Source organism: Lissotriton vulgaris, chromosome 2_1, assembly GCF_964263255.1.
Source record: "Lissotriton vulgaris chromosome 2_1, aLisVul1.2, whole genome shotgun sequence".
NCBI lineage: Eukaryota > Metazoa > Chordata > Amphibia > Caudata > Salamandridae > Lissotriton > Lissotriton vulgaris.
In genome coordinates, this window is record NC_141687.1 from 173,119,161 (window position 1) to 173,133,769 (window position 14,609).

Sequence of the window (14,609 nt, forward strand, 5' to 3'; positions counted from 1 at the left end):
AGGCTTTCTGCTCAAAGGGAAATCGCAACATGATTAATTAGGGGTCTGGAGGGTTGTCTCTGCAAGGACGATAAGCGCAAAAGGGAGGGTCTGCAGCTGGTCCCACTTCAGGGAAGGGGGGACATGTAGGCCATTTTATATAGGGTTGCCGAGGGTGTGTGCCTCTTGAAACAGACTGCCCTGGCGCAAAGTGTGGACCAGGGATGCTTGGATCATGGGTAGACTGCGTCCTTCTGCTTATAAAGAATACTTAATGTAGGAGTTAGACTGTTACTTAGGATTAGGGGATATAGGCATGGGAGTTTGAAAAGGTGGAGTAAGAACTCATCAGTATAAACTATATGGAGGCAGTACTTATTTAGTTGTCCAGGTAGTTACTCGTGTGAAGGGGGAGTTGCAACAAAATGAATCTGTCTGATGGTGACCCTTATATCAAAGTTACATGGAGTATAAATATGGCGAATGTGGAGTTTGATAGATGGTTTGTTGCAGTGTAGTACAAAGTCTACGCAATACAAAGTCATATGGTTGGATGGACAAGACCATAACAATGGCCACATGGAAGGTACAAGGTCTCAATAACTACATGAACAGGGACAGGGTACACACATTCCTTAAGCGTCACGTTCTAAGGCTTGCATTGCATAGAGACATATCTGATGGATACAGAAGACAACAAGGAATTGTGTAAATGGAGAGGACAACTGTTTCCCGCCTCATTTTTGGCTTATGCATGAGGGACATTGGGAAAAACATGGGCGTTTCTTGGGCAGTTCTGTTCTATTCTATTCTGTTGGACTTGTTGATAGCATGGCTACCCACGGTCTTCACAGCACTAGAAACCAACATGACACCCACCCAATCTTCATCAGGGTTGGGAGAAGGCTGGTTTACAAACAGCCAGGTTTTCAGAGCCTTTATGAAAGATAGTTCGAGATCCATTTGACGTAGTCCGAACGGTAAGGAATTCCAACATTCAGGAGCCAGGTGAGCAAACAAAGTGCCTCCCCATCTTGATCTGACAAGTTTAGGTACTTTCAGGTGATGAGCATTCATTGGATTTTCTGAGTAGCCTACCAGGAGTGTAGGGTATGGCCAAAGGTTGGAAAAGCGGGGGCCGTGGTTGGAAAGGGCTCTATGTGCAATACATAGTGCCTTGAACTGAACCCACTGCTCCACCGGAAGCCAATGAAGTCCAGTCAGTGCTATTTATGCTGACTGATGTCTTGGGATGTTCATGAGGAGGTGGGCTGCGGCATTTTGAATTACCTCCAACCTTTTTAATACATAACATGGAGAGCCAAAATACAGAGAGTTCGCATAGTCTAGCCTGTATGATCAGCCTTCTGGAAATTAAGGAGAGAAGATCTAACACCAAGACTACATTGCAGCATGTGGCAAGTTTCTTAGCTAACACAATAAGATAATAGATGGAGCGGTAAAAGATTTTAGACACTCACCCCCAGTCCCTATTAGATCTGAGTTTCATCATTCTTTAGCTCACTTCCCCACCCCACTACAGGCCAAGCCATATGCAAATCAGTCTTGACTCTGTTCCTCATGGGAACAGTCCAGTCTGAACTGCCAAGCAGATCTTTCCTTGACCAGAAACAAGCATCGGGGGACCGGTTTAGGGGTAACATCCCTCATCAGCCAGGCTAAATTGAATCCAGTGGAAAAGAGAGCAAGGAGCCCACATCTGGGCATACCCTGCAAACTTAGGGCAAACAAAGCAAACACAATAGGACGATGGACGGAGCGGTGAATGTCTTCAGACATTCACCCCCAGACACTATTAGGTCTAGGTTGAATCCACCATCGTTTTTTTGCTCACTTCGCCACTCCACTTCAGACCCAACCATATGCAAATTAGTCTTGACCCTTCATGGCAAGTTTGAATTTGAAACTAAATGCAAAAAAAACTTACACAATGCACGCGGGGGAGAAAAGAAACGCAAAAAACAGGAAACTGCATGTACAGGGCGAACCACTGGATAGGACCACAACCTATCCCTATTTAGGGATTGTTATTGATGAAAAATGTAAATGGAACCCAGCTATCAACGCAAGGAAATTTTCATTTCTCCGAGAGACATCTTCACTAAAAATCTTCGCACAAAGACTGGGGCAGCGACCAATCAAAGAACTGCTGCAAATATATAACTCAAAATGCATAAGTACGGTAACATATGGGGCAGGGATATGGGGCTTTGCAAATGTGGATTCAATAAAAAAAATCGAGAACTCCTTTTTAAGATACCTGTTGGCGGTACCAAAAAGTTGCTCCACCTATGCCTGCCACACAGAGCTGGGCATCGACTACATTACAGACACTATAAAATTGCAGCCAATAATGTTGTGGCGCAGAATATGGGTGACTGAGCAGTGCCAACTGACCAGGGCGATCATTCAAGACATCTTAACATTGGATCAATGTAAGAAAATCAAATGGTTGTCCTACGTAAAAGCGTTATTAACAGATTTAGGTTATAGGAAGTATTTTGACCACCCGCTACTGATAAGAGAAATCCCAAAAAAGAACTTGAAAAGGGAGTGTCTTGTTCACCTACGTCAGTTACGACTACTATCCGAGGTCCATAAACCATCTGTTCAACACACTTTACTAGCGCAGACTGTGTTTACCGCTGAACCCTATCTGAATTTCAAATTAACACAGTATGAAAAAATGCTGCTCACCCGCTTTAGATTTGATCTGTTCCATTTACTGGTTGCATTTCCAAAGCAAAATGTCTGGACATCCACATTTTCTATGTGCCCTTGTGATCTAGTGTCCCCACAAACAACGATACATACAATGTTATTCTGTAAGTTTTTCACTGAACCCCGTAAACGTTGGATACTGCCCATCCTGAAACTTTGGGGCCTCCGACAGTGCCGTCCTGCATATCTGGCACTTCAGTACCTTGAAAACGAAAATTATGCCAAAGCGATCGTTCTTTTTCTCAAATTCTGTATACGCCATCGTACAATTCTTTGAGTACGAACTATACCGCAGCTTTGCACAAATGAAAGAATGCTAGACAACAGGAAAACTGTATGTTATTATAAGGACAAAAAGACTTATACAAATTGAGATGCTGCTCCTCTTTTTTTAAATGCTTTTTAACAAATTTATTTTTAATGGTTTTTAACTTTTGTAAATCTTGTAATTTGCACATTGTGAACTTTTATGGTGTTTTTCTCAAAACTACCAAATAAAGTTATTATTGAATTGAATAGTCTTGACCCTGTTCCTCGTGGGAAGAGTCCAGTTGCACTGCCAAGCCAGGTCTTCCATGGATCAGAAACAAGCATCCTGGGACCAGTTTTGGGGAAACACCCCTCATCAGCCAGGCTAGCTTGAATGCAGTGGTGCAGAGAGAAAGAAACCAACATCTGGGCATATCCCTGCCAACTTACGGCAAACAAAGCAAACACAATAAGATGATGGATGGAGCGCTAAAAGTTTTCAGACACTCACCCCCAGTCACTAGTTCAGGCTGGACTGTTCCCACGCGGAACAGGGTCAAGACGGATTACATATGACTAGGTCCGAACTGGGTTGGTGTGGTGAGCAAAGAAATAATGGATTAAACCCAGAACTCTGTGTCTGGGGTGAATATTTGCATTGTTCAGCATTCCGTCCATCATTTGTTCTTTTTGTTTTATAGCTTGGCAGTGCATAGTGGGGGTGTTATTAAGCCACACAACCAGACTCTTTATCAGGCTTTTGGAGCTGGAAGGGCTCCTGAGGCGGTCCAGCTAGAGTGTCAATGCCTGGTTCTTGATCTTGTTGTCCAGAAACATGACCTCCTACTTGTCTCTGTTAAGAAGGGTTCAAATGGACTCTTCTTGTAAACAAGGGGCCAGTTGATAGGAGTTCAAGCAACGTTTTGGTGAGATAGATATATCTATTTGGGTGTCATCCACGTAGGAGATTATTCACAACTCAGAGAAATGAACGTTCTTTGCCAAGAAGTTCATAAATATGTTGAAGAGGATGGGACTCAAAGCTGAACTCTGAGCCACACCACAGTTCAACGGGAAGTTGTCCAAGTAACAGGTGTGGTCCAGCACTTGGAAGGTCCTACCCTCGAGGAAAGATGTTACCATGTCAGTGCCTTGTCTTCAATACCTACATCTGAGATTCCCTGGGTGAGTACCGTGTGATCAACAGTGTTGAAGGCTGCACTGAGGTCTAAGAGGATAATTGCTGTGGAACCTCCTTGATCTAGGAGCCGTCTAAGTTCCTCAAGAATGCCTAACAGTGCAGTTTCAGTACTGTGTTGAGCTCTAAATCCTATTTGGGTAGGATGGAGGACTTTATTTGACTTCAGAAAGGAGGAGAGCAGCTCATTTACATGCTTCTCCAGGAGTTTGGACACTCCTGACAGCAGAGATATAGTCTTAGATGGCCGCACTGTAATGCAGCTTCGCCGGCCGTTCTATCTATCCTTCAATAATCGCATTCCCTAGCAGACATCGGAGCCCCAAATTGTGAGGAGGAGTCGCTGACACTACCGTGCTGAGGTGCGGGGAAGAAATGCGGGCCCGCTGTGCTATACGATCGCTATCTGACCGTCTAATCGAAGTGCTGGGCCCCTGCAGAGATGGCGACAGTGGCAGCGCTGTAGCCGGCAATATCAGCCCCGTGGGCAAGTCGGACGCTGCCCGGACTTGCTGCATTCCCACACTGAAATGTACACGATTGCATCGGTAGCAGAGCTTGCCGGTGAATCGGCTGGCTTCGGGTGGCAAGAGCCCGGGAGCGGCAGGAGTTCGGGACGTTCACCGCTGGCCTGCAGTCTAGCCTACAGACGCGGTGAGCTGCTGTGCAGACACGCACCCGCCGTGCGCTGTGGGTCTTGAAGAGCTGGGCCGCCCCTCTTTGCTGGCTCGCGGGGCCTTGGTGCTGCATCCCTGTTGCTGCTGGCGTGTGGTCATGCGACGAGGTCGGAGGGTAAGCTGAGGAGAACTTGCATCAACCACGAAACAGTGAGTACTACTGCACTGCATGTGGGCCTGACTGCGGAACCTGTGTTTGGGCTGACAAAGAGCCGCCCTCCTTGAAATTTGTGTACACGAGGGGTGCACTCGGACTGTTTGGACTGCAGCCGCTACTTTAATCATCGGAAATTCTACATCTTCCAGTAACGCAGCACGAGGGGGGGCTCTGACGATGTGCACGTGGGCCGGATTTCTGTACAAACTTGCAATGGGCAAGCAGGACAAAAACCAGCCACGGCTCAATTTTGAACTGCGCAAAATAGGCAGAGGGAGGCAATCTGTGGCGTTCGATTCGGTGCTGGATGCAGTTGGTGAGCCGCCCACTGCTTTGGAAAAAACGCTCTCTGCCATACAAGCCAGCCTACAATCTATAGATGACAAAATTGAAGCTCAATATCTGCCAAGTTGGATAGGCGTGCAGTGCACATAGGTGAAGCTGAACAGCGGATATCTACCAATGAAGATGGGTGCAACAGGTCACCGTGAAGGCTCCCGACATGGCAAAGATCCAGGCAGTAATCCAAGCCAAGAACGAGAATTAGGAGGTGCACTCGAGGCACAACAACATGCGCATTTGGGGCTGCCTGAATCCACAAATGTGGGTAGACTGGAGACCTATGTGGAACAAACGTTATGTGAGGTATGTGGTGCGGATAATCTATCCACCATGTTGGTGGTGGAGAGGATCCACCGCTCGTTGGCTTCACACCCACCTCCTGGCACACCGCCCAGCCCATAATTGCAAGCTTGCTCAATTATAGAGACCGTGACGCAGTTCTACGCATCTCTCTGCAAAAAGGCAATATCTCATACCAGGGCAATACTCTATCTTTCAACCCGACTTTACGGCCAACGTTCAAGCAGCGCGCAAGGAATTTCAAGCGGTGAAAAAACTTCTGGTGAATGCAAGTATTCAATATGCCATGCTGTATCCGGCCTGCCTCCATGTGGGAAAGGATGACAAGGCCTAGATATTCTACATCCCAAACGAGCTATAGAATTAGCGAAGTCTTTGTGTCGCAGGAAGAAACCGCCACCAGATGCGTCAGACAACGATGACTGATTAAAAGGGAACGGGTGCACCGCCGAGCGCACTCGCAGGGCTGTTGCACACATGAGATCGCTGAATGTGTAACTTGTAGCGTAAAATGACTGTATTGCTGGAAGTGCCGATAGACCATTCTCACGGACGGGTATTTTATACATACTACATGTGCATTAGGGATTATGTTATTGTGATGCGGCCACCTCCCTAGACCAACAGGAAGTTATTGTACCACAGTGTCCCCCAATGGGTATACCTCACTGCAAGTTTGACTCAATTTCATGGAGGGTTTTGTTAAGGTTGTGGGCTATGGCTATGGTAAATTGGGCTTGCTAAAGTGGGTGGGGGTGGGGGTTAGCAGGATTTTTAAGTGGGAATTGTTCATTGTGATTGCAACTACATGTAGGGGCCGCACTTTTTATTTGTGATTGCAACTTTCTGGGCTTTGATTGGATATATATGTCAGTTTTGGAATATCTTTTTCAGTGATGGTTGACAGATATAATTGTTTGACTTGGAACATCAGAGGGCTCAACACTCCCAAGAAAGTTTGCCAAGTCTTGGCGTACCTGGACAGGCACACAGTACAGATTGCTTTACTACAAGAGACACACCTTACCAAGTCCTCCGAAGCTAGGCTAGCGTCTAAATGGGCATGTCAGAAGGTAGCCTCTTCATATTCATCTTACGCTCGGGGTCTTCACGCTGTTTAAGAGGGGATTGCCACTCACTCCTATTAAAACATACATCGACGATGAAGGCCAGTGTGCCATGATCTATGGGAAACTAGGGGTATCATTGATTACTGTCATCAACATATATGGTCCTATACTTAATGATCCACAGGTCTTTCTTAGTATGCTAACCGTCTTACGGTCCTGGCCAGATGCTGCCATTTTATGGGGGGGAGATCTCAACACACACTTCGATCCAGCTAAGGACAACTCGAATCCGCTGGGAGCATGTACCATAAATGTGTCACAGTGTGTCCGGGACGCGATGCTGAAGTTAGGGCAGGTGGACTTCTGGAGGGTGCGCAATGAAGCTGCCAAAAGTGGTACACATGCCATAACATAATAGTTGGTCCCGATTAAATTATTGGCTACTGAGTGAAGAACCAAATGGCTGGGTCACCGATATTGTTACTCTACCACTCACATTATCAAACCATAACCTGGTAAAATTGTCTTTAAGTATTCCCTTCACTACACACAGACCGTTCACTTGGTGTTTCAGGGCTGAAGCATTACTGGATCCTATTTATAAGGATGCCATACGGAATGCCATAACACAATACTTTGAGTTAAATGTAGGGACGGTAGAGTCTGCTTCATCTCTGTTGGAGGCTTTCAATGTAACAGTGTGGGGGGTTTGTATAAGCACCACTGCAGGCATACTACGGGATATATGGGGACAACTTGCCAAAGTAGAAGCCACACTAACAGACTTAGAACAGGCCTACACACGGGTCCCTGACACTGGTACATTGGCACAAATTCATGAGCAGGTACTGGAATACAACGCGTTGGCAGAATCTGAAACTCGCGTCGCCATGTGGCATGACAATATGGGGAAGGAGGTCGTCCTGGTATACAGCTGGCCAACCGGGTTAAATACAGTGCCGAGCACCAACACATTGTAAAAATAGTAGATTCATTTGGGGAGGAGCACTACACACCTCGCAGGATAGTGGAACAATTTAGATCCTGTTATAGTGATCTATATACGTCACAAGGGAGCATGGATGAGGACACTCTTAGAGAGTATCTTTCAGATATCGCATGGTTAGCCGATGGCCATTGCGAATACTTGAGTCAACCAATTGACGAAGCTGACATCAAGGAAGCAATCTGTTCCCTACCTAACAATAGGGCCCTCGGACCAGAAGGACTTACAGCAGAGTTTTATAAGGCATATGCTGATCTTTTAACACCCCACCTCTTAGAGGTGTATGCAGAGGCTCATGACACGGACATCCTACCACCATCATTGCGACAAGCCCTAATCATCACACTACTGAAAAAAGATAAGGACCCAAAACACTGCGACTCTTATCGCCCCTTGTCGCTTATTAATTTAGATGCCAAAATACTAGCAAAAATTCTGGCCATTAAACTCCAACCACTGATGTTGTGCCTGGTCCTAACGGATCAATCCGGCTTTATCCCAGAATGCTCCACTTCTCATAATTTGAGGACTCTGTTTGCTATGTTACACATTTTAAATCCAGATCTGCCGGCGGCTACCGTAATGTTGGATGCTGCCAAATTATTTTACCCCATAGAATGGCGATATATGTTTTTTATACTGAAGCACATGGGGTTTCCACTCATTTTTATACGCTGGATATAGTTGCGATATAATAGCCCGTCTGCGAGAGCTCGAGTGGGGGGGGTCTTACTACCGAGCAATTTAACATCCACAGAGGCACAAGGCAGGGCTGCCAGCTCTCGCCGCTTCTATTTGCCATTGTGATAGAACCACTAGCTTGTTTGATCCGTCAACGCCACAGGGAATCGGCTCTGAGTTGTAATCCTTGTCCGTTGGAATTTCTCTGTATGTGGACGACATGGTGCTCTTTATTCTTTGTTCTACGAGAATATATTTGTTTTGGCTTATTTTCCGGGCTTCTGATAAACTGGGACAAGTCAGTAATCATCCCATTGACCTCCAACACTACACCCCCACAAATGGAATACCCGCTCATATGGTCCACAGACCCTGTAAAATACTTAGAAGTGTGGGTTCACCATGACCTGAAGGTTGTGATATGGGAAAATTATGGTACAGCCTGTGCAGCACTTGAACTACAGGTTGCCAGATGGGCCACACTGCTGCTCCCCCTAGCTGACCGCGTTGCTATTATTAAAATGATTATATTGCCACGATTCCTTTATTTGTTTAATAACATTCCAATACGGTTGCCGGCACACCTCTTTCATACTCTTCGCTCCCGTTTGCTTAGACTCATATGGAATGGTAAACAGGCCCGGATAAGCTGGTACATGCTTACTCTGGATTATGCACAGGGTGGGTTCTGTTCATCAGACTTTTACCTTTATTATTTATGTGCACAGTCACAAATGCTTTCCGCTGGTATAATCCACACTCTTTTACACCTCACATCGCTGTTGAAGGCGGGGATGCGCATCCAGTTCCACTATCTGGCATTATTACACATTTACATAGGATTACGCCCAAGATACAGATAAACACAGTGGATACTACCATAGATGCTTGGCAATCAATAGGCAAACTTGCGAAGAAACTCCCAATTTATGCCTATTGCACACCATGCCTCACTTTCAGTTATGCAGGAGGCGGGATCAATCCGTTCACTGCAAGAGGTGGGCCTTAGAAATATGCATGATATCTTCCCAGATGGACATTTCCTTACGACTGACGATTTGCAATACAAACAGCGAATCAAAAGCCCCTATTTCGTTTCTCTATCGAAAAGTCAAGGTGACGCCAGATCAGAGGAGTAGAGAAGAGTCTGTTGCAACGTGAAAATATTGCTTTGCAATGTGTAAGCGCTAACTGGCCTTCTACAACCAACTTAGTTCACAATGTAGAAGCAGTCACACCTGTTTACTGTTGTTATTGCTTTATTACAATGTGCCGCCTGCATGACGGATTTTGTCCACTATTGCAACTTGAAAAAAAGAGATATAGTCTTACATATTCTCCAACGTAGTGGGTACAGACTGGGCTTTTTTAGTAGATGCCTTACCACTGCGTGTTTCCACTGTAGAGGAACCAGCCAGGGGCGGATTGGCACTGCGGGCATTCGGGCATCGGCCGAAGGGCCGCTGTTTCAGTGCCCTATTTGGGCTGTTTTTTTTCTCCCCTTTCCCAGTCCACAGAGAGTGCTCTTTGCTGTCTGCTCTCTGTCGACTGGGAAATGTGAGAAAAAAAACGGCCCACAGCACGGAGACAGAGACAGAAATGAAAGTGCTTCACTGTGCAGGCCATACAGCGATTATCAGCTGTGGCCTCTACTGCACACCCTGCCCTGCAAAGCAATCACGCTGAGTGGGGCTGGGGAGGGGGTGATTGTTTACAAGAATCGGCCTCCCTTGGGGCCAGGTGTTTCTCAGGCCTTTTGAGACATTTTCACCATGGCCCCCCTGGGGCCCACACAGCCGGAGAAAACAGTGATAGTCTTAACACCTCACATTCATGGCACAGTGGGCGAGGAAGAATGGGTCTGGCTGTGGGGGCCAGGTGATGTTTTGAAAGCGCACAATCTTCACCTTAGCCCCCCCCCCCCCTCCGTGCAAGATGTTTAAAAAAAGGGTTGTAGTTCTTTCTCGGTGTCATCATTTTAGAACTGATGCATTTTCAATATTACATTCAAGGAAGTCATGGTTGCAGCTTTTCTATTTTATGCAACTAACAACCATTGACAAAACCTACAGTTCTGGCTTGTTGTAGGTGTAACATTACTTGCTGTATTATATATTTGAACGCAATGACAGAAGCAGTAAAATACCAGTCGGGCGGCACACTATGCTAAGCACAGATTTGTAGCTTAGGTGTTTTAAGCTACGCCCATAATTACATTGAACACCACCTTTGGAGAGACCCCTCAGTTTTGTCATCCCACTTAAAGCCCTGGAAACAACACCATGTCACAGACACCTCAGGGCCTGGCACTGTGAATCATGCATGACTCATGACTTCCAAGGTTTCAGATTGACTATGTGCAGGGGCATCTTGAACGCCTCCCTTTGCTTTAGGAACTACAGCGAGGGGTGAGTTCCTGATGAGTCTCTTCTGTCTGCAACTCTGCGTACTAAAGCTCAGCTCACAATTATTGTGAAAAGGTGGGTGAGAGAGTAAGTGAAGGGATGGCTGGATGGAGCAGTGAAAGGGTGAATGGATGAATGAAAGGGTGAATGGATGGATGATGAGAGAGAATGGGTGGATGGATGAGTGAAATGATGGATGGATTGATTAATTGATAAGTGAAAGTGTGAATGGATGAACAGATGTGTGAAAGGGTGGCCGTAAGGATGGATGAGTGAGTGAAAGAGAGGGTACATGGGCAAAAGATTGGATAGATGAGTGAAGGAGTGAAAGGATGGATGAGAGAAAAGATGGATGGATGATTGAAAGTATGGATGAGTGATAGGGTCAATGGATGGATGCATGAGAGGATGAGTAGATGGATAGTTGGGTGGATGGAAGGAAGGATGGATGGCTAAGTGAAAGGGTCGATGGAGAGAGAAAGGGAGAATGGATGGCTGAAAGTGTGAATAGGTGGAAGGATGAGTGACTGGGTGGATGGATAAGAAAGTGAAAGGATGGCTGGATGGGTGAGAGGGTAAATGGCTAGATGGATGAGTGAAGAGATGGATTGGGTGAAAGGGTGGATGGAGAGAAAAAGTGAGGATGGATGTGTGGAATGACTGAAAGGGTGAATGTGTCTAAGGGTGAGTGACTGGGTGGATGGATGAGTAAGTGAAAGGGTGGCTGGATGGGTGAAAGGGTAAATGGATGGGTGAGTGAATGGATGGATGGGTGGAAGAGTGGATGAATGGGTGGATAATGTGTGGATGAGTAAAAGGATGGATGGAGGGATGGATGAGTGAAATGATGGATGGAAGAATACATGATGGATAGGTTTGCAAATGGTTGAATATGTTTGGATCTGGATTAGCGGCATCTTATGTTTGCCACTTTACATCTCACAATGACTATCCAAGCAGATCTTCCCGACCATTTCTCTCACCAAACATGCCTGCTCAGAACCATGAATTGTAAACAAAATATCAGACAGGACAACCCAGTGCTGTAACCATATATATAGATTATTATCATATGAAATATCACAAAAAGACCTGCACAGTTGATCAAAGCTGCGTGCATACTGAAAAACGTGAAGTACACGATTGGTTCAACCTGATATAAACTTATTTTGACTAGTGCTTAAATGGTTGTCTATTTACTTACTTTACATAATAATGCGCAACCTCCTCTGATGGGTCTGTAAAACGTACCTTTTGTCCAGAAGATTTGTTCTGAATTTTAACCCTTTGTCCTGAATTTTTACACTCCCCATCCTGAATTTGCACCCATGCCAGTTGGTCACCCTAGTCCTGACACTCCCATACAGAACTACAGAGTGTTCACCCTGCCTTTTCTATTTGGTTACTCTTGTAACCAGATGCACCACACTGCCAAGCTCTAACTCAAGAGGGGCCATCTAATCCCCTTGGCATCCCACTCTCCACAGGGCTGACCAAAGTAGGCTGAGTAAAGCAGTACTCAAAGCTACATCGAGTGTGCCTCAATTGTCATCCCACCGAATCCAGAAAATACTGCACTAGACTCAGTGCAGTTAGGTCTTCCTGAAAGGTTTACTTGACTTGCCACATCCAGCACCCAGAAATGCAATGTGTTGCTGGCCGATCCCTTCCTCTGAAGCAAGAAGGAACCGGTAGGAACCATTTTGTTTACCATTTCTTTGCACAATTTACTGATTCATTTGTGTGCCAGTTAATAATGTAACTTTATTTTAAAGGCCTCATCCAAAATGCAGACAAGGGGCATATTTCATTATACGCCAAAAATATTAATTAGTAAGTTTTGGTTAGTTTTTGTTTGTAGTGTGTAGGTCTGACTGCACTCTATTTTAGGTCCTAGGCCAGAATGTGGCAACATGTTTGTGTGTTGATTTCAGGACATGTCTAAGACTTTGTGTAATGTGATTTTTCAAAAGAGAGCTGTTTAGCCTCATTCTATGCTAGGCCTTGTTTGAGGCTTAAGCAAAATTTGAAAACTTGGCACTTCTTTCTCTGTGCAGAAGAATTTACTTTTCTAGCATGTTCAGGTTAGAATTCCTTTTTGCAGATTTTATATCATTTTCATGGTTAATAGAGTAATCCTCAGTCTCCTCATGGCCCAGACTTGAAGGCAGCAGCAGATGTGAATAAAACTGTATTTTTTGTATATAGACATCACTTGCTGGCTGTGAAATAAATGTATGACTAGATTGTACAGATACATTTTTTCAGCATTCTTTACAACCCAGACTACCTTTTCCTCATTTGTGAATTCTTACTTTTGTTATTACATGTTCTGTTCCCAGAGATTCCAGTCTTACCCTTTCTCCTTGACTTTGTACTAGATTTCTCATTTATGTGATGATTAGCTGGTTGGGAAAGAGTATCTAACGACCTTGTGCAGGGCGTTAAGACTGCATGTAAGTATTCAGTTATCAGACCTGCAGTGCTCCTAGTCTTTACTAATGTTACTTGCTCTGTAAGCTTTAAAAGGCTTAATTTACTAAATATTTCTCTACGAATTAGACCTCAAAGAGTAACCAAATAGTGTTTCATGAAAGGGCATGCCCCTTGAATGTGGGCCACGCCCCTTAACTGTAGGCCACGCCCCTTAAATGTATGCCACGCCCCTTGAACGTGGGCCACTTTTTTCGTCAGTGCCTGGGCCAAATTGTGATCCCAATCCGACCCTGGAACCAGCCCACTGTTAAAGACATGTCCTTCAGATCAAGCAGGACAGCTAAGATACTTTCGGACATTTGTTTAAGAGTATGCAGGGGGGCCAGGTCTAGAGGGGAACCTGGCTTCACCCTGCTGAAAAGATCCGCAAGACGACTCAGTGTGATATCAGACAAAAAGTGAAGAGGCCTTGTTCTGGGTACTTTGGATTTTCTCCCAGACAGAGGATCTAACAAATGTAGCCTTTCGGAGAAGGATGAATAAGTATCAGTTATCTTCTTTAGGAAAAAGTTTGCCTGGTCATTACTGTGCCTGAGACGGCCGGCCAAACCATCATGCGCAGTGATAAGAGTGCACTACCACTCCCCTCAGTGCCTGTAACCACCAGGCCCCGCCCCCAAGACTCAGCAGGAAAGGAAAAATATACCCCGCTTTTTTTTATTTTTCCTTTCCTGCTGTTTTTGGGGAGGCGACGCTCCTCTGCCAAAGCGGAGGGGCCATCGCTGGCCATGTTAGAAAATGCCTGAAGGAAATAAACAGATGGACCGGGGGACCTATAGAGTAGTATTCTTGAAAGAGCGAAGGTTTAACTGAGTGAGATAGAGAAAAGAAGACTTGCGCAATTAGGGAGGATGAGAGGAGTAAAAGTACAACTGAACCAATCTCTGTAAATGATAGCTATTCCACCACCTCCCTTAGATGGCTGGTCCGCCCTACTTATAAGGTAGCCTGAGGGTAATGCTTGCACTATAACGGGTAGGTAGCCCTCTTGGAGCCAGGTATCAGTCAGAAATAACACATACAGCTGATTATCCAGGATAAGTGAAAATATATCCAGTTTATGGTCAATCAAGGAAAGGCAGTTAAGCAAAAACATATGCCACTCTGCCTGCTCAGTATCTGGGCGAGTCCGACTGGAATTGAGCTGGGGACATAAAACAAAAGTTTTACAAGACAGTGCCGAGAGATTGAGATCAACTGAATGGAGGCAGGAGTCTTTGGGTTTAACCAGCAGCGTGTGTAAATTACCTTATTTCATTAGAATGGGGCAGGATGCCCAGCCCATGGTCCTAGTCAGGCATAAATGG